The sequence below is a fragment of the Alexandromys fortis genome, unplaced genomic scaffold (assembly GCF_014885135.2).
Source record: "Alexandromys fortis isolate MF-2015 unplaced genomic scaffold, M_Fortis_MF-2015_v1.1 scaffold_72, whole genome shotgun sequence".
Lineage (NCBI taxonomy): Eukaryota > Metazoa > Chordata > Mammalia > Rodentia > Cricetidae > Alexandromys > Alexandromys fortis.
The window spans coordinates 7,311,577-7,333,195 of record NW_026067969.1 but is presented as its reverse complement, the minus strand read 5'-3'; positions in this window follow the sequence as shown (position 1 = coordinate 7,333,195).

Here is a 21,619-nt window from a genome sequence, read left to right as displayed (position 1 = left end):
TCCAGCCCAATGATGTCAGATTCTCTGGAACTGGAGCTACAGACAGCTATGAGCTGCCATGTGGGCGCTAGGAATTGAATCCAGGTCGTCTGGAAGAGCAGTCAGTGCTCTTAACCACTGAACCATCTTGCCAGCCCCCCAGGCAGTTCTTAAACTTGTGATTTTTCTGCCTCAACCTCCCTTGTAGCTAGGATTACAGGTCTGTATCACCGGTCCCACACAGGTAATTTACGAAGAATGGTTTAGGAATGACGAAGTGGCTCGGATGGTAAAGTGCTTGCCTAACACAGGCAGATCCCTAGGCTCTATTCTGGCACCATAGAAGACCAGATGTGGTGGTGCACATCTGTAATCCCAACACTTTGGAGGCAGAGACAGCGTTCATAGTTCAGTTTTGGAAATTGGAAGCCAACTTTGAATTTGGGGATCAAGTTTCTGTGACTGGATTTCAGGGAAACCCTGTCTAGAAAAACAAAAACAAACAAGAAAGACAAGATTTTGGGGAGATAAAGATGGAAAGGATATCAAATGGGAAAGGTGACTGCAGAGTAAGGAAGGGTAGCTTGTCCCCTCTGGCCCTCTTCCCACATGGACCAGGTTTCTGAGGAGCCTCAGACTCCATGTTTGGTCTAACTGTGAATTTTTCCCTGTGGGTGGTCAGTGGAGGGGGATGGTGGGGAACGGAGACTGGGGGTGGTGGTGAAGGGGAAGGCACATGCTGTGGGAGAAGAGGGGAGACACATAAGGACCTGCCCCCTCCCCCAGCCTTCCACAGAAGCCAGGCCGGTCCTTAAACACTCCCACCAATAGATTGATGATGTAAATTTGGTTTCGAAATAATAGCAGTAATGAGAAATAAAAAGAGGGAGTGTGTGCGAGCGGGAAGGGAAGGGGTTCAGCAGGTCCCTTCTCATAGACCGAGGAGGGACACGCAGGGGGAAATTGAAATTAGTTGTGACAGCTGAAATCCTCCACAGAGGACATTTGACAGGGTACTTAAAAAAATAATAAGAAAAGGGAAAGTGGTTTGGGTCGCGCAGAGAAGGGGGGGCGACGGGGGATTTCAAGTGACACAAGACGCATAATTCAAGCTTCTTAGCCTGCAAGCTCTTCTTACCTAAGGGGCCCGCTGCCTTTATTTTTATCCAAATGGCTCAATTACCGCAAAGCCCCACAGAGAAAATTACGGATGTTTGCCTCTATTTTTCTTCTCTTGTCTCGACAACTGTAGATATTTTGTTTTCCTTCTTTCTCTCTCGCCCTCACTCGATCTCCTTTTTTTTTTTTGATGGGGGGTGGGGTGAGACAGAAAGGGGTGTTCAGATGGATTGAGGGGCTTGAGGCCTTAGAATTGTTCCTCAAAACTCACATCATGCAGACCCACATGGACAGCACAAACACACACAGATACACACAGGCTCACACAGTCATACATGAACATACATAGACACAAACATATGCAAACACATAGATGTATAGAAACACAAACAAGTATACACAGACACATATGAACACCCACAGACTTACACAGTCATATATGGACACACATACACACAGACAGACACAACAAACAAAGATACAGAGACACACATGGATATAGTCAGACATACAGACACATGGACATAAAAACACAGACATGCAGAGACACACATAAACCATAAACACAGGTACACACACAGACACACATAGATAAAGATACACATACACACATACACACACACACACACATCCCCCAGGCCTTGGATCATGACTGTCCTTCTTGGGGGTGTCCATTTTGGCATTTGTGCATCCAATCTTTCAGACCCTCTCCTCTCCTGGGACGCTCCTCCCCTGGCTTTTTGCAGAGCAGATCCCAGTACTCCCATGGGCCTTCATTTGCCCGGTGGGCACCCCTCCCAGTGGCTCTCCCCTGAGCTCAGCTATTTCCAAACCCTGCAATAGACACAGGGAGGCTCAGAGGTACCCATTTTCCAACCTTTTTCTCCTGTCTCCGTTTGTCATTTTCGGAATTGGCGCTCCAGGGAGCCAGGGCTGGCGGTGGCTGTTCTCAGCGCTTGCCCATCCTGCCAGGCATGTAGTGCGCTGCACAGTCAGTGGCAAGCTCCATAAAATGTGTGTGTGTGTGACTCTGTGGAGTGGCCTGTGCATCAGCCTGGGACCTGTTGGTGGGTCCTGTGGGAGAACGCCTCTATTTCCTCCCCAGGACATCTATCTGCTTCCCTCGGTTACTTTTCCTGCCTGTCTCTGTCCATTCAGGTAATTTCAAAGTCCTTAGAGCCCTATAGAAAGGACACTGCCATCTGTGCAGATTTTGGCTCAGTCCAGCTAGGACCTGGAGGCCACAGCAAGGCACATACTAGGTGATGGGAATGGTCACAGAAACATATCGTATCCACTATGGCTGCCAGTGAGTCCATGGGCCTTTGACACTTGCTGCTTGCTTGTGCTGTGACGTCTGTCACCCCCACTAGCCTATAGATCCCCTACTCCGCCTTGCTGCGGGATCCACAGCACACCATAAGTAGAGGACATATATCATGGGAGATTGAGCAAAAGGCCCTTGGTCAGTCCCTCTGAGGAGACCACTACATTTGCCTGTACAGTCTGTGTGCACATGTGTGTTTGGATATGGTTAGAGGCCAAAGGTCAATGTCAAGAGTTTCCTATTGCTCTCCACCATATTTTTTGGAGACCAAATGTCTCACCAAATCCAGAACGTAACGATTCTTGGCTCGTTAGCTAGCTACTAAGCTCTGGGGAATCTTCGGTCTCTGCTTTCCTGTACTTCCCAGTGCAGATGTTACAGGCATAGGCTGCCATGCCCAGTTCTTCCACTCCACGCTTTCTACCGGCCGAGCTATCTCCCCAACTCCATAGATGTCTTCCAGTCCCCCCACCATGCCTGTGCCTTTGGGCACCTTTCTGCATGGAGCTGTAAATTAACCCGTGTGCATCTGGTAGGGCACGTGGCATCATAGTTGATCCCAGAGGCTTCAGATTCAATGGCTGTGGGTGTCAATTCACGGCTCAGAGCTCTTTCAGTGGATGGGCAACTGATTGGGCCTGGGCCTCAGTGTCCTCATCAACTAATGTGAGAACAAGGGAGACGTGATGGGACGAATGCATGTAAGTTGCTAGCCCTTTGTGCTGGTCAGACGAGTGCTTTCTATCACCCCTTAACCTTTGGCGGTCACAGGGACCCCCCACCTGCCCACTATCCACTCAGCAAGCACTTATGTACTTCAGGGACACGTCTTTGCATCTCAATAGAAGACACTGGGCTCACCTCCATCCAACAGTTGGAGAACCTGCATCCAGAGGAGTGGAACACTTGCTCACGTCATTTAGTCATGGATAGATCTAGAGCTAGAACTCTTGGATCCCAGCTCATCAGCAATGCTTCTCTGAAAAGGTGTGTGTGTTTCTGTGGCATGTGCACTGATGTGTAGTGTGTGTGCACATTCCTGTGGTATGTGCATCGATGTGTAGTCTTTATGTGCACATTCATGTGTGTTTCTATGTACTGTGCATAGATGTGTAGCATGTATGTGCACATTCATGTGTGTGTTTCTGTGGAACGTGAACTAATGTGTAGTGTGTATGTGCACATTCGTGTGGAGGCCAGAGGTTGACACCAGTGTTTCCTTACTCTCGATCATATTTTTTGAGGCAAGGTCTCTCATTGAGCCTGCTATTCATTGCTTTGGCTGGGCTGGCTAGCCAGAGAGCTCCAGGATCCATGTTTCTCTGTCTCCTCAGGGTTGGGAGTAGACACATGTCACACTGTGTCTGGATTTTTACCTGGATTCTGGGGATCTGGAATCAAGTTCTCATGTTTGGAAGGAAAGTACTTTCCTAACTGAGCCACCTTCCCAGACTCTACAGAGAGATTTAGCTTTTCTTTTTTATTTTGTTTTTCAAGACAGGGTTCCTCTGCGTAGATCTAGCTGTTCTGGAACTCTCTCTGTAGACCAGGCTGGCCTGGAACTCACAGAGATTCACCTGCCTCTGCCTCACAAGTCCTGGGATTACAAGTGTTGGGCTAGAGAGATTTTTCCAAGCTCATGTTGGGCGAGGCTTCTTGCTCTTTTGCATGACCCTCCAATGGGTCCCCAAATTCCTGATATTGGCCCCAGGGTCTTATAAAGGACACCCTTCACCTCATCTTCTAATTTTTCTCCTGCTTCTCTTGAACCCCTTCATCCTGGTTGGCTGCCTCCCTCCAGCCACATGGAGCTGAGTGGTGGAGCCAACAAAGCACATGGGGTCCCTGGGTTCAATCTTTAGTACCATGGCTAAAAAGATTTTAAAAGGAGGGGGAGTGACTGCTTGCAGTAGAGGGACTCACCTGTGGATACCATTGCGGGGCAAAGAGTTAGGGTGGAGGTGAAGGGGGCCTCAGTGTGGAACCCCAGTCCTGTGGAGACCGGAGCAGTGAGGTCCATCTGAGCATCACTCTCTGCAGACCCTAGCTTCCCAACATAGCTGGTCTAGGAGCATGAGACGCAGGACTGATGGCCTGGGCCCCAAGCAGTCCTTGGGCTGGCAGTGCAACCCCACCCCTCCCTTTCCCCTACAAACATCTCCAGGCTTTGGGGTTGGGGATTAGTTCCGCTGGTGGAGTGATTGCTGGGCAACATTGCCATCAGTTCAGCCTGTGGGACTGCTGTGATATCCTACCATGTGGGAAGTACACACAGAAGGATCAGGACTTTAAAGTCATCTTTGGCTGCATATTCAAGTTCAAGGTCCATCTTAGATAAATGAGACCCTGTCTCAAAAACTAAAAGGGGGCAGGCAAGATGTTCAGCAGGTAAAGGTGTCTGCTGCCAAGCCTGGCAACCTGAGTTTGAGCGTCAGGATCCACATGATGGAAAAAAAACCGATCTCGGGCTGGAGAGATGGCTCAGTGGTTAAGAGCACCGCCTGCTCATCTAAAGGTCCTGAGTTCAATTCCCAGCAACCACATGGTGGCTTACAACCATCTGTAATGAGATCTGGTGCCCTCTTCTGGCTTGAATGTAGGCAGAATACTGTATACACAATAAATAAATAAATCTTTTTTTAAAAAAAAGGAAAAGAAAACTGATCTCCACACATTGTCCTCTGACCATATGCACACTGTGGCATGTCTGTGCACACATATGCACATAAACAAACAAACAGAAATGCTTCTACTTCTCAAAGGCAGGTGGCACTCACAGTCATTTCCTGTTCCCTAAAGAATGAAGGCAGGATGCCTCAGGCACGAGAAAAGGGGGGGGGGACCTTGTGTAGGCACCAGGGGTGGCTGTTGTGGTCACGATAGCTTTGTTGTTATTTGAAAAGGCTCTGTTTTAGCCACTCATAGCCCTCCAGGGGCTAGAGTCCACCTCGAACAGGGCAAACTGATGTTAAGATTGTGTCTGGGGCTAAGGCCGCTGGCCAGGGCTGTGTTGAAGGTCAAGGAGAATTCAAAGATGCGGAAACAGGAAGCTCTGTGCGACACCATCCAGCACATCGCGGACAGAGCTGGAACTGAGCTGCAAGAGTCTGGAGCTTAGGCCTAGAACATGGAAGGCCTGAGGCAGGATCGGCTGAACACACTGTCCCCAGAACCCAGAGCAGGGAGCTTAGCCAAAGCTTTAGAAGAAAGGAGCCTTGCCACTCCCTCTCCTGGCTCTGGGCTTCTCCAGGCTGCAGGGGCGATTTCAGACATGCTTGCTTCAAAACCCTCAAATGAGCTTGCAGAAACACAGACAGAACCACCAATGAGGAGCAGCTTCAGTTTCTACCCCATGGAGGCCCGCACAGCACCTGGCCCACGGCCACCCTTCACTTTGTCCTCCTTTGAGTCGCCCTGTTGTCTACATGGAAACTGAAGCTCAAATCCAAGTGCCTGATCAGGTATACAAGGCTCACCATGTTGCAGCCAGCTGGCCACCCACTGCTCTGCCCTCCCAGCTATGTCCCATGTGTTCCTCCCACTCAGAGCAGCCTGGAGCACCCCACCCTTGGTGATTCACAGCTGGGGCCCCACTCACTGGTTGCTTGATCCTTTGCTGGCACTTTCTGCCTCTGCACTGGACTAATCCTTAGACATCCCTTGATAAGCAGTCAACATCGTCTCCTCCAGGGAACCTTCCCCGGCCACGGCAATAACGCCACTGTCCTCTCCCAGACAGGAGAGATGTGTCCAGGTGGCTGGATCTCTGTCTTGGCTCGAAGTAAGAATTTAAGAACATTTGTCAGGATGAAAAGAGTCATCTGGGTTTGGTGGCATACGCTTCCAATCCCAGCACTAAGAAGGCAGCACTGTGAGGGTTGCTGCAAGTTTGAGTCCAATCACTGTAGCGAGCTTGAGGCCAAGCAGAGCACACAGTGTCTCCATACGTAAATAACAAAGTAAACGCAGGGCAAGTGTGCTTTAATTGTTAACTTGACACAACCTAGAATCACCTGGGAAGAGTCCTGATAAGGGTTTTTCAACACTGGGTTATCTCAGGGGCATGTCTGGGAGGTTAATTGACAAAGGAAGACACAGACCACCCTAGGTCCAGGACAGCATAGGAGGAAAGAAAGCTAGCTGAGAGCAAGCAAGCAGGGAGCATCCGTGCATTCATTTCTCTCTGCTCTTGGCTGTGGGAGTCACATGATCTCCTTCATCAGCCTGTCTTGACGTCCCCTCAGTGACAGTGATCTGGACCTGTGAGCCGAATCAGTCCTTTTCTCCCACGTGTTTCTTTTCCATGGAGTATCTGTCACAGTACCAGAAATGAAACTCCAGGGATGCAACTCTGTTGCTAGAGCACCTGCCTCCCAAGCTTGGAGCACTGTGTTCCACCCCAGCACCTAATTGAGCTGGAAGTGGTGGCAAATGCCTGAAATCCTAGCACTCGGTGGAAGCAGGAGGATCAGAACTTCAAGGTTATCTTTGCAAGTCTCTGGCTAGCCTGGACCACATGAGACTCTGTCTCCCAGAGAAGGAAATTGGCAGTCAGGAGGCAGGTAGAAAGCACCCACTCTGGTCTCCTCAGAGGGGACCTCTTTATCCCAACTCTCTGTAAAGGGCTTTGGTTGCCTAGCAGGATCTCGTCATTTTCTTCTTTGTACTGACTCTGGTTTTCATAATGAGCATGTGCTGCTCTGAAAATCAGAAGGAGCAATTAAGTTATTTTCATTTGCAAGATTGTTTTTGAGACAAGCTTTCTCTGTGTAAGTGTCTTGGCTGTCCTGGAACTCACTCTGTAGACCAGGTTGGTCTCGAACTCAGAAATTCATTTGCCTTTGCTTCCTGAGATTAAAGACATGTACTACCACTGCCTGGACCATTTGCAAGATTTAAAAATTATTTTTGTGTGTGTGTGTGTTTTCGAGACAGTAGTTCTGTCCTGGAACTAGCTCTTGTAGACCAGGCTGGCCTCAAACTCACAGAGATCTGCCTGCCTCTGCCTCCCAAGTGCTGGGATTAAAGGCGTGCGCCACCACCACCCGGCTGATTTAAAAATTCTTGGAGAGATGGTTCAGCACTTAAGAGCACTGGCTGCTCTTCTAGAGGACCTGGGTTCAATTCCCAGCACCCAATAAACTCATAACTGTCTGTAACTCCAGTTCCAGGGGACCTTACATTCTCATGCAGACATGCATACAGGCAAAATATCAGTGCACATCAAATACAAATAAATAAATCATTTAAAAATTAGATATGCAGAGGACAGATGAGTTTGAAGAGCATTAGAAGTGAGAGCCAGAGGAAGGCCCATATGTCAGGGGTGGAGGAAGACTGCCACTTGGACGAGCCACACAGCTTTCAGACCACACTCAGGAGGCAAAGGAGAAGATCTGGAGTTTAAGGTTTTCCTCAGCTACACTGTATTCGAGGCCAGTCTGCACTGCTGAAACCCTGTCTCAAAATACCAAACATGCTTTCTTTACAGGTGTGAGGAAGAAGTCAGGGGAGGGTGGGTGAGCAAAGGGGAAAAGGTCTGGCTTCCCTGTTGCTGCTTCATTCTGGCATGGGGCACCGTGCTGAAGCTTCGCATAGCCTGCTCGGAGGGCAACGACCTTGTCTTTCCTGTGCCTATGAGGCTTTGAAACTAAACCTCTGTGTGTGTGTGTCTTTCTGTGTATGTGTGTTGTGTGTATGTGTGTGAGTTTGTGTTGTCTTTTTGTGTGTGGTATGCATGTTTGTGTGTGTATTTCTCTCTCAGAGTGGTGTGTGTATTGTGTGTGTCTTTCTGTGTGTGGTGTGCATGTGGTGTGTGTATATGTGTGTGAGTATTAGTGTCTTTCTCTCTGTGTGTGGCATGTGTATGAATGTGAGTATGTATGTGTCTTTCTGGGTGTGATATGTGTATGTGTGAGTGTGTGTGTCTGTGTGTGGTATGCATGTGGTATGTGTATGTGTTTTTGTGTGTGAGTGTGTGTTGTCTTTCTGTGTGTGGTGTGTGTATGTGTGTGTCTTTCTGTGTGTGGTGTGTGTATGTAGGTGTGTGTTTCTCTGTGTGGTGTGTGTTTGTGTGTGAATGTGTCTTTCTGTGTGTGATGGTATGTGTTTCTCTGTGTGTTGTGTCTTTTTGTGTGTGGTGTGTGTATGTGTGTGAGTGTGTATATGGTGTTTGTGTGTTATGTGTGTCTTTCTGTGTGTGGTGTGTATATGCGTGTGTGAGTGAGTGTGTGTCTTTCTGTGTGTAGTGTGTTTCTTTCTCTGTGTGGTGTGTTTATGTGTGTGTCTTTCTGTATGGGGTGTGTATATGTGTGTTTGTGTATGGAGACCAGAAGCTAATGTCAGATGTCTTTCTCAATTTTTCTCCTCTCTATATTAAAGCAGGATCTTTCTCTTAAACTCAGAGATGACCAGTTTGACTACTCTAGTTAGCACAAGGTGCCCCTGTTTTATGTAGGGAGTGCTGGGGTTCTGGGTTAGGCTGTCACAGCCTGCTGGATGCTAATGTGTGTGCGCTGGGGATCCAAATTCGGGCAGTCATGTTTAGCAGGCTCTTTATCACCAAGCCATCTCCCCGGCAGCCACTCGGGCTTTTCTCGTCCGTGTCTAATGTCTGGAAGTGAGAAGCGGCAGGAGTGGGTAACTCAGACTCCTGAACCCACAAGTGTCATCATTTGACCGCCCTTGATGGAAGGGCAGCTTGTCCTCCGAGGCAGCTGCTGGTGGCAGAGCCATCCCCAAGTGCCATCGCAGGGGTGAGAACTTGCCTTCCTGAACACTGCCAGTTTGACAGCTGCGAGCCACCACCAGGGCTTCTCTAATGGAGTCCTGAGACAGTACGCAGCAGTGACAGTTGAGCCCAGAGATAGCAGGGTGCGTCGGGCTCCAGTGTGACAGAAGGGACAAGCCACCTCAAACCTGTAATCCTCTGATTTCTTTGCGGCTGTAGCATTTAACTCCTGCTTCTCCGAGCTGAGTTATGCCAGTGGGGCCCCTGTCCACTTAAGGGAGGGAACAGTCACCCAGCTGAGCCATTGAAGCCTGAGATTATCTGTTCCTGCTTTAAAAAGAAAACAACAAATCCTGCATTTTATTATTTATTTAGTATGCACATAGGTGTGTGAGCATTTGTGTCACAGGTTTGCATCAGTGGTGCGTGTGTGAAGGTCAGAGGGCAACCTGCTGTGTTGGTCCTGGGGCCTGAACTAAACCATTATGCTTGCTGGCAAACACTGAGCCACGGAGCCATCTCTCCAGGCCCCTGCTTCTGCTTTCAATACCAACCCCACCTCACTTCTTTCCCTGGAGACCAAGAGGGATAGTTTCAACAACAACAATGATGATGGTTGACATAGGGTCTTCTGTAGCCCAGGCTAGCTTTAAACTCAAGATGACCTTCAAATCTTGAAACACTTGCTGGCACCTCTCTATATGCCAGGATCCCTGGTGTTTCCCACCAGGTCTCTCCAGAAAGAATCTTGTTGATCTTTTTATGGTTCCTTGTTGCCCTCAGGATAAAGCCAAGGTCATGACTTCAGCCTGCAAGAGCCTTCTGGTGGTGTCTTTAGGAGGTCTCCAGTCCTGTGTGGGTTTGTCACACTGACCTCCTCTTGCGGTCCTCTAGCCTGCCTGACCTTAGGACCTTTGCATCTGTAGATTTTATCCAGTGGCCCCAGATTCTGCCCATACCCTGGGCTGCCCAGGTTCTTATCCTTCAGACCTCAGCTTAACCCACCCTAGTCTGCAAGATGGAGTCAAAGTGACCTGCTTTAGACCCCAGCAACCCTTCTACCCTTCATACATGTACTTCCCAAAGCTGGGAATACCTGTGTCCAGTGTTCAGATACCTAAAGATCCAAGGTGTTCTCACAAGACTCTTCAGGTAGGCGTAGATACTGACTGACAGACATCATTTCAGGGATGAGGAAGCCAGCAGTGAGGCTGCGGTTCAAATTCCAAGGGCAGTTTGCAGTAGAACCAGGATTTGAACCAGGTCTGTCCAAACCTCATAGTATTCACTATCAGACAGGCTCTGGGAGATGGAAGAGACCTAGCAGCCTCATGAGGCAGAGGGGGAAACTGAGGCAACTGGGCATGGGGCAGTGGCTCCCCAGGCTGCTTTAGGTCTGTTCTTATCCCTGCGTCCCTCCTGTGGGCACAGATGCTTCTCCCTGTGAAGGCTTCTTGGTGGTACGGAGGCCCACATGGGAGGCCATGCCTCAGCTGGAAAAGCGCCTTCCCAGGGGTGGGCTATGGCTCAGGGCTGATTCCGAGGCCTCCTCCCAACCCACTCTGCCCCCCGGCCCCAAGCAGATGCTGAGCACAATTAGCCAACAAGTGGCTGTTTTGTGGAGTTACTGCTGATGTGTTTGGAGTGGCTCTCTGAGTGGGAAATGGGGGCAGAAGAGGCCAGCGGACAAAGCGGGGTGAGTGCATTAGGCCTTGCTGTTCTGGTCATGGCTGACATCACTGTTCTAAGTAAGTTCTGTTAGGCCCCGGAGGAGGATAAAGACACAAGAGGGAGAGAGTGCAGGCTGCCAGACACGTGCTCACTCACTCATGCTTTCTTACACGCACACACACACACATACACACACACACACCATCCTGTCTAGAGTGGAGGCATAATGGCCAGAGACACTGGAGCAAACTGTCCGACAGATGGGGCCCGCCCTGCTTCAATGGGAGGCTCGAGCTTCAGCTGAGGTCTTCAGGTGAAATAGAATGTCTGAATTAGCCAACTATTGTGTGCTGAGAGGGTAATGCGTCTGCTTCCTCCTAATGGCTTCCCAGTTACCAGAGAATGAAACCACTTCGATGTTGCAGACATCCAAGGACAAAAGTCACCCGGAGAAATGGCAGAGGGGCCCCTCCACCCTGGGCTTGGACAAAGAGCCCCATCTTCTCATCCCTTCACTCCCGGGGCTCCTGCTGTAGGTTTGGCAGAAAGAGTGATGGGGAAGGTAGCTGGCAGCGGAGGTGTGTACAAGAGGAGGGAGACAGCAGCAGAGAGGCTGCAGTACGAGGCGGATGCTCACAACAGGAGGGAAGCTGTGCCACGGGCCCCAGGCCAGTCCAGCCTCCCTTTCTGTACCCCACTTCTCCCTAGGCTTCTGTTTCTGCCTCTTTAAAAAGAGATTTAGTTCCTGGGTGTGGTGGCATACTCCTGTAATTCCAGCTCACAGGAGGCAGAGGCAGAGGGATTGCCATAGTTTGGAGGTCAGCCTGGGTCATGTAGGGAGCCCCACGCCACCCTGTCTCAAAGAAAAGCCATGGCTGAGTGTGTAGCCCACACCTTTAATCCCAGCACTTGGGAGGCCAAGGCAGGTTGATCTCTATGAGATTGAGGCCAGCCTGGTCTACATAGTGAGCTCCAGGACAGAAAGGGTACATAGAGAGACCCTTCCTCAAAAACAAACAAACACATGTAAAGGTGCCCACAAAGGCCAGAAAAGGCTGCGGAACCCCCTGGAGTTGGAGTTATAGGCAGTTATGAGCCACCTAATATGGGTGCATGGAACCAAACTTGGGTTCTCTGTTGCATGAATAATAAAATCCCCAAGACTGGCTGCTTTGCTTTTCTAGTTTTTGGGTTGAACCCCAATATCTGTCTCTGGTTTTTTATTATTCGTGCAACAGTTCTCTGCAAGAGCAGCAAGCTCTCTTAATCACCGAGTCTTCGCTCCAGCCCTCAAGGTTCTTCTGGCATACTAGCCAATGTGGCCCTCTTTCAGGTTGCTCCGCCTCTGGTTTCTAGATCATCCAATCTAACACACATCTTTTGAGCACCGATTGTGAGCCAGGCATTATCCTGGGGGATTCTGAGGTGACCATGGAGGGGACTTACAGGCTGCTCAGAAAGCAGACAGCAACCAGCAACAAAACATCCCATAAAGAATCATTTAGTTGAATGGTGGTGACTTGCTATGCAAAGCCACGGAACCTGTCACATCCCCTGAGGGAGTTGGAGGGAAAGTCCCCAAAGGTGCGGATGCTGTGGGGGAAGGCAGGAACAAGATGCCTGTTCTACTAGTTCAGTTCAACTCCTGTTGCTAGGACAAAACATTCTGAAGAAAACAATGTAGTGTAGGGAAGGGTTGAGCTGACTTACAGCTCACTGTCTGTCACCGAGGGATGGCAAGGCAGGCCTGCTTACTGTTCCACGCAGCAGTACCCCCGACGCAGAAACTCACTTCACAGGCAAAGAAGTAGAGCACTGACCATGGAGGATGCTGCTTGCTAGCTCTTAGCCCGGACCATCTGCCTAGGGATGGAGCCGCCTACGGTGTGCTGGGCCCTCCTACACTAATAATCAAGACAGTCCCCCAGAGATATGCCTACAAGGCAGTTCCTATCAGATAACTCTAGGCTGTGTCAAGTTAAAGGTAACTAGGACAACTGGGGACAGAGAGCTGTGAAAAGGGCTGAGGCTCTGCTGGGCAGATGGAGGGAGGGAGAAGTCTGGGCATCAAGGCACCCTACACTGAGCCCAAGTAGGTCCTTGTTCTCTAAATCATAGTCAGGAGCTCTGGAAGCCCTGAGGTAGGTGTGGAAGAGGTGAGGAGAAGCCTCGGCCCCCAGAAGAATCAATGTATAGTGAGGGGCAGAGAGAGCAAGCCCCAGAGACTGGCCACTAGAAGCAGCTGGGGTGTGAGCTGGGAGAGAGAGGGTGTCTCGTTGCTTCACTCTGCCAAGAACTCTACAGCAGAATACTTTTGCCCCTAGGAAAAGATCTGTCTTGGTTTCTCCACAATAGGCCAGGGTTGGTAGAGCACACATTTAAGCCAGTACCCAGGAGGCTGAAACAGGTTTATGAGACTTACAAGATCCTGCCCACCCCCCAAGTCCCCAACTACACACACACACACATACACATACACACACACACACACACACACACACACACACACACATCCTTTTCTGTAGGAAGTTTCGTTCACTGGTACCTCTCAGACTTACCTCCCAGGATCCCCTTGAAACAGACTGTGGTCAACGGACCTAGAAGCGAAGGCCCTGTGTTCTGACTCTTTGTGAAACTCCTGGTGCCCCTGATCCTCCATGAATCTTCCTCAGTACCTAGAAACCAGCAAGGCACACTGCTCTTCCTGATGACCAAGCCTGGGAGCAGGATCATGAAAGGTTTATTAGGGCCAAGTAAGGGGAACGGGGAAGATTGGGTCTTGGGGTTTTTCATTCCGGTTAACCTCCCTTCTAAAGTAAAGGTGACTGGTCCATTTGGTAAGAGGAAGGGTGAAGATGGATTTCTCTTTGGGCTGCCAGCTCACAAATAAGGACATGGGGACTTATTGTTAATTATGAAAGCTTGGCCTCAGCTTAGGCTTCCCCCACCAGCTCTTGCAATTTAATTAGCTCATATTTCTTAGTCTATGTTTTGCCTTGTGGCTCAGTTACCTCTGATCTATACTGTATGCCCAACTTCTTTAGAGTCTCATTGACAACTCTCTGCCCCTCTTCTTCCCAGCATTCTCTCTGTCCCCGAAATCCCACCCCCAATCTCTTCCTGCCTAGCTATTGGCCATTCAGCTCTTTATTAAACCAATCACAGCACCATATCCTCACACAGTGTACACCATCCCACAACAGGAGGGTCTGAGCTTTGAGTGCCCCTGAGCCAGGGTGCTGCCGTGAGGGTCTGGTTTCTGCAGAATGTAGTATCCTAGGCAGGGATCATACTCTGATGGCACAGCGGCTGGTGACGCCAAAATGACTCCCCAAGACTGCAATTGCACCTCAGACGTTATGGGGTCCCGCAAGGCTTATCACCCTTCCCTTCACCCTCAAAAGCAGATGCATGGAGCAAGTGGAGAAACCAGGGACTCTTGGAACTTTCTCTGGGATCTGAGCAGTCCAATAGCTTCAGTTTCCCCTTCTGAACCCCATTTTCATCCGGGTAGCAGTGGGCAAGCCTGGGGGCATCCGAGGTTGCTTGTACATGTAGCTCCCAGCTCATGGCTCTGGGGATTTCTGGTGGGGGAGGGAGGCCCCACTGCTGTCCCACCCTGCCCACATGGGGCTGTTTGCATGGTACCATCGATCCAGCTAAGTCCAGGGAGATGTGTTACATCTCTGGGGTCAGGGGTCGTGAAACCCAGCTGGTAAACTGCCTGTGGACTGTGTTTGAGAGCTGCGCCCCATGTTTGGGCTCCTTGAGGCTGGGGAGAACTTGCTGAAGTTTGATATGGCTCTGGGGGCTGCTGGGAGGCAAAAGGCTCCTGCCCAGGGAGGGACAAACAGATCGAAGGGAAACTGCCATGACCTCCTGACCTTCGAGATGGCTTCAAACCGCATGGTTAACGTGGCCTAGTAAACCTCAGATGGCTCCCCCTCCCCTGGTACACTGGCGACAGTAAGGACAGACAAGGGAAGCCAGGCAATACCTTCTCTATTCTGGCCCTTTTCTGGGGGTGAGACAAAGTTATGTGGGAACAATTCTCTTCTTTTCTGGTATCCGCTGTCCACCTAGGACCAGCGTGGCCCCTGGGGTGAGATACATCAGGAGGAAGGTGACTCTAGTTCCAGCCCAGCTCTGCCTTGCCTAGCCCGTTCTCTAAGCCTTGCTTTCCCCATGCATACCATGACCACGCATGCGCTAGGCATACCTAACAGCCCCAAAGACGAGTTAGAAGCAGCAGCACACCCTGCCACGATAAACGGACACTTCGAATTCTCCCCTTTCTCTTCTTACTGTATTATGGAAATGTGGGCAAGTGTGAAGCCCTGGGTTCCCATCCCCAGCACTACCTTAGAAATTGCTGTGGTGATGCCTGCCTGTGATCTCAGCACCTGGGAGGTGGAGGCAGGAAGATCAGAAGGTCAAGGTTAGGCCCTGTGGTGAGCAGGCTTGGCAGGTAAACCTGTTTGTCTTGCAAGCCAAGGGTCCTGAGTCTGACCCTCAGAACCCAGGGTGAGAGGAGAGAACCCGCTCCCTAGCATCATCCTCTGGCCTGCATATGCCTACACCTCTGCCCTCTCACACACAATAGTATAAATAAAACGAAAAACTGTAAAGCCGTTCCAGGGCATCCCGAGCTACATGTCAGTTCAAGGTCAGCCCAGCAAATTCTGTTGATATAAAATTTACCACCATAACCAAAAGAAACATTTGTTTTTGAGAAAGGGTCTCATGTATCTAGTCTGGCTTCAAATGAGATTTCCAGCTGAGGCTGGCTGACTTTGAACTCCTGACCCTCCTGCCACATCCTCCCAAGGGCTGGGACCACAGATACATTTTAAAACAATTGTGTTTTCTGTGTTTGGGTGTTTTACCTGCAGGTATGTCTGCACACCTCATGCAGAGGTCAGAAGAGGGCATCGGAGCCCCTGGAGCTGAAGTTATAGAGGTTGTGAGTGGCCATGTGGGTGCCGGGCCCTCTGGAAGAGCAGCTAGTGTTCTTAAACACCTCCTTACTCTCCCAACCCTACCATCTGGACATAGGAGTGGGACAGATGTGGGGTTTCTGAGCATATCAGCCTCTGGTTGACAAGGAGGCCTGGCTGAGTCAGAAGGCCCAGAGGTTATGGCCTAGGCTTGGCCATCAGGCATCCTGGGCTGAGTCCTGGTTTTGCCTCTTAGCTGAGAAGCATCAGGCAGGTTGTTTAACCTCTGTGCCTCCATTACTATACCTGTGCATGAGACCAGTACTCTCGGCCCTAGAGGGTCCACACGGACTTCATATAATCCAACAGGGCTATCATTGTGGCCATTGTCCACATTCACGGAGTTAAGCAGGGTGACCAGGAGACCCAACTTCCCACGACCCCAGGAAGAGGTGACTGTAGTGTCATGAACCTCTGGGACATTTCTTCTCGTTTTTCTTTCTCTCTGCTTTCTTTAGAGCATCCCTTCCATTGAAGATGTGAGCCCTCTTCCACAAACAACCCCCTCCTGATGTGCTTGGGAGATCCCATTACAGGAATCCCGACCATACCTGCTCGTTGCTCCCACGGGACAGAGGCTATACAAAGGGGCATGTCACTGACCACTGCGATCAAGTGACCAGATTGTGGGGGTGGGCTGCAGGGCACCTGTGTAGTTCTCTTGTCTTCCTCCGGAGGGGCCTTGGACTGCCCCCACCCCGAGGGTACGGCTTTGTCCCAGCTCTTCTCTGTCTGCTGCCCCCCCCCCCACGTCGGGGCCTTGCCTGCTGCCTGTCCTGTGGGCCAGTCCCAGCCACGGGCTTCCCAGAGGATCGGGCCTGAGACACACATAAAGCCTCTTTTCAGAGCCCTCTGCAGGCTGCCCCAGGGGAGGGGGGGCTGAGGAGGAGCACTGGGGTCCTCAGAACTACCAGACAAAGCTGCCTTGTTGGGAGGGCCTGGAGTAGCAGGGACCCCATTCCCTGGGTGACCTTTCCCTTAGGGGCTCACCAGGGTGCATGGGGCCAGCTGCTTCAGGAGCAAGGCCATTAGCCTCTCTGAGCCCCCCTGATCCCCGGGCACACGAGGGCAGAGGGGGCTGGGCTCAGGGCCTGGGATCCTGAGTGGCAGGACTCCTGGCTCCTGAGAGTGTCTTTAGGGGATGACGTTCCTCAGACACCAGAGATTTCCTCAGCTTCTTTCACTGTGGAGTAAACCTAGAGTCTTGCCTTCCGGGCTGTGGTCTCTCTCCTATGCCATTGTTCAGGTTAGTTCCTGGAGTTCCCAGCCTCTGTACATGCTGATTACCCCCGCGCCCCCCCCCCCCATTTTTAGACAGGGCCTCACTATGTAACCCTGGCTGGCCTGGAACTTGATATGTAGACAACACAGCCAGTGGAAGGAACAGCCGGCCCTGGGGCCCGCAGGAGCTATATTCCAGAACTTCCCAGGCCTCAGAATCTCTTGTCCGCAGCTATAGCATGCCACCCTCGGTAAAGGGGACCCCACACCCCAACTCTGATCTTTTCCCATTGTCTCAGCTCATGCAGAGTGGCATCTCAGAACGTCTGTCTGTGAGTAGGGTCTGGCAGGATGGCAGAGCACGGCAGGACAGAGTGAAAAATAAAATGCGTGTGAGACCCTCAGTGGTGAGAGGGACATAAACAAACAGCTCACCAGGGAAGGGCTGCTGGCTGGACCCCAGGAACTTCTCCAGCTCAGGCAGGGGTGGAGCGGGAGGCCTCCCAGTCACGGTTTTCTTACTCCTTACCTAAGTAGCCTGTGCGTCCCTGGGAGCCCCTGCATGGGTGCAGAGGGGCAATGATGTCCCAATTACTCACAGTTCATGCTCGATCTCTTTCCAGGATCTGGGTGCAAGGGAGAAGACACGTGTATGGAGCGCTGAGCAAGAGAAGATTCCAGCATCGCGAGTCAGTAGTTCTCGTATGGCAGGTTCACGTGTTCACCCCATTGAAAGCTTTGGGGTACCCTTTCCTACTCCGCAAGCCTGTAGAATCAGCACTGTATTGGGTCCATTTTACAGATGGGAAGAGTGAGTTTGGACCAGCAAGAACTCAACTGCTCCAGTTCTGTCTGGAATCTAACCAGGAATTCCTCACTAGCTGTTCCATGGCTCCTCAGAGAACCCTTAGAGGCTTTGATCCCAGAAGACTAGTGAACAGGCTCACTGGCTGGGGTGGGGGTGTAGGCAGGGGTACAGGTATAGGCAGGGGTGGGGCTGTAGGCAGGGATGAGTGTGTAGGCAGGGGTGGGGGTGTAGGCAAGGGTGGGGGTGTAGGCAGGGGTGGGGATGTAGGAAGAGATGAGGGGTGTAGGCAGGGGTGGAAGAAGCTACCTCTATGGACCCCGCTGCCCTCTGGATTCTAGTTACACCTGCAGGTTGTGAGCCTGCCTCTGTCCTTGGAACCACTGTGGATCACCGGCTTCTGGCTCGCCAGTCCTGTGGCCCTGGACTTACACACAACTGATGCCTGTCCTCACTGATCTCTATAGGTCTCCTTCTGCAATGACTTGGGAACCCCAGGATCTGCAAAAAGTCTGTTCTACCTGTTTCAGGGCAAACTGAGTCCAGTCCTTTGTTTCATATTTGGGTAAACAGAGGCCCAGAATGGTTAAGGGTCCTACCTGGGGTCATATAGTGTCTTTGGGTTTCTATTGCTGGGATGAAACACCAGGACCAAAAAGCAATCTGGGGAGGAAAGGGTTTATTATTTCAGCATCGCTGTCCATCACTGAAGGGAGTCAGGACAGGAACTCAAACAGGGCAGGATCGCAAAGGCAGGAGCTGATGCAGAGGCCATGGAGGGTGCTGCTTACTGGCTTGCTTCCCATGGCTTGCTCAGCCTGCTTTCTTATAGAACCCAAGACCTGCAGCCCAGGGATGGCCCCACCCACAATGAACTGGGCCTTCCCCCATTTATTACTAATTAAGAAAATGCCCCATAAGGGGATCTCAAGGAGGCCTTTCCCCAGCTGAGGCTCCTTCCTCTGATGTCTCTAGCTGTGTCAGGTTGACACACAAAAGTACATACAGTTTAAAAAAAAAGTACATACAGTAAGCCATAAGTGGCAGCTTGCTTCAACAGCTTCTGTCTGACATCACACTGCAGCAGCAGGTGTCTGAGCTTCACAGCCAAAGGCTGAGGTCCTCCAGGCTCTGAGGAAAAGTCATAAAGCCAATGGAATAAGGTGCTATGTGCTGGCAGGGCTGCTGTGTTGCGGATCCAGGGCCAGCTGCTCAGTTTGCACCCAATCCGTGGATCCATTACAGCAAGTAACTACATGGCTGCGGTCCCTGGGCTCGAGGAGGATGGGCCAGCCTTCCCCAACTTCTCCCAGTCCCCACATGCAGAAGGGTCAGGCAGGTGACCAGAGTGGTGATACCAGCTGAGCGAGACATTAGGAAGTGATTAGGGACTGTGGCCAATGTTGACGCGGATGTTTGAACCCTATTTACTTTTTGTTCAAGAAATACCAAGTCACTACAAGTTTCTGGGTCATACTGAAGAGTCAGGTTTGACCTAGGGTGGAGATGTCCGTAGAGCCCTGTTCTAGATGGGAATCTGGAGAGTGGAACTCTCTCTCTCTCTCTCTCTCTCTCTCTCTCTCTCTCTCTCTCTCTCTCTCTCTCTCCCTCTCCCTCTCCCTCTCCCTCTCCCTCTCTCTCTCTTTTTTTGAGACAGGGTCTCTCTACATAGTCCTGGCTGTCTGTTCTGGATCTCGTTCTGTAGACCAGGCTGGATTGAAACTCACAAAGATCTGCCTGCTTCTGCCTCACACTTTTTTGGGACTAAAAGTGTGAGCCTTTTGATCTGGCTGAGTGCCGGGCTCTAGGAAGAAGCCAGCCTCAGTTTCCCTGACCGTGCTTGGAAGGGTGAGTCAGAATCATCTCTGAGACTTTGTATCTGGAGGCCTGGGGGATGCCAGCAGGCACTGTGGCTTTAAAAGTGCTGGGACCACCCCAGTAACAGCAGCGAGGCACTGAGCCGAGTCTGCTGGTGCGTTGGCCACCTGCAGAGCCCTCCACAGCTGGGAAGATTAGTCTCTTCCACTAGACAACACCCATTACCCTGTTCCAATAGCCATCACTTCCGCTAGGAGAGCTGCAGATGAGATATCGATTGCACTGACCCCAGGCGAGCCCTTTCCCCAGCCTGAGAGGCCTGCAGATCAGCTCTGGGCCTGGCCACTCCAGCATCAAGGCCCTGGGGCCTGCTGCCCTAGGCTGTGTGGAGCTTTGGGACCTGGGTGGAGCTTTCTGGCCGTGCAGGTGGGCTGGCCTGGGCTGGCCAGGGCTGGCCAGGCTCTGTGATGTTTTCTACTGGCTGTCCTTTCTTCTCCCTCCCTCTCCCTGTTTTTCTCTTTCTGCCCTTCTTCCAACTCTCTCTCTCCTTCCTTCCTTCCTTCCTTCCTTCCTTCCTTCCTTCCTTCCCTCCCTCCCTCCTTCCCTCCCTCCCTCCCTCCCTCCCTCCCTCCCTCCCTCCCTCTCCTTTCTTCCTCTGCCTTCCTTTTCTGACTGGCTTCAAACCCTGCCTCCGCCTTTGCAGCGCTGAGCCACAGATGTGCACAGATGTGCACCAGCACTCCTGATTGTGCAGCACCCGGATGGACCCCAGGACTCTGTACCTGCTAGGCAAATGCTGTACCAAAGCGCCACAGTTCAGCACTCTCATTTCAGGTGGGGGTGAGGGTGGGCTTTTGGTGAGGTAGGACAGGACAGGGAGGCCATGGTCTGTGGGGAGGCAGAACAGCCTGGTGCCACTACTTGGGTGGTGGTGGTGGGGCTTGTCCTTTAGGGTGTCCTCCCTCCGAGGCCTGTCTAGCCTGTTGGTGGCTCCTGATTTCATGGCTTCCATTCAGCGTCCAGACACTGACACACACACACACACACACACACACACACACACACACACACACACACACACCAGGACAGGATGCTCTGGGAGCCTGTCCTTGGCACTAGCAGGCTCATGAGGACAAGATTTTCTGTCTCTCCTTGCTTGCCTGCCCACCACAGCACAAGGCTGGACACGTGGTCCACATGTGAGTCACACACAAGTTCCCTCTCTAGTACAATCGAGGCGAGCCGAGGTAGGCAGTCTGCTTCCTTCTTTTCTTTGTTTGCCGAGCCTGCGCATTCATTGGCTGAGCCATGTAGCCTCTGTCTGGTGAGCAAGAGGCCCCACTGTGGGGATGCTAGGCTCTGTCCACTGTCCCACCTGCCTGGTGTTCCCTCTGCATTTCTGAAAGGAGGGAAGTTTTCCTTTCCTTCTCTTTCTTTAATCGGTTGGTTTCAAAAATAGTCCATGACACCCAGGAGCCCATGGAGACACTGGAGAGGTCCTGGGTGCGGATTCCACCAGCCGTCCCACGTCCTACGCCTGCTGCTGTACATGTGCATGTGTGTATATTATACATGTGTAGGTATGTCTATGCTTGTGTGCACATACATTACATGTGTGTTATGTATATGGAAGTGTGTGCTTGTGTACATGTTTGCACATGTGTATTAGGAACATACAAATGAGTACATGCTAGACCTGAACAAAACCTAAGCCTGTTTTCTGGCTGACAGGGATATTTGGTGATTCCCAGAAGTAGTAGGGGCTGGAGGAGGAATCTGACTGTTGGCTTGGATACAGGTGCCCAGACTCCTCCTCTCTCTGTGTGACTCCTCCTCTCCCTTTGTGACTCCTCCTCTCCCTGTGTGACTCTTCTCCTTCTTGTGTGACTCCTCTTCTCCCTGTGTTACTCCTCCCCTTCCTGTGTGACTCCTTCTCTCCCTGTGTGACTCCT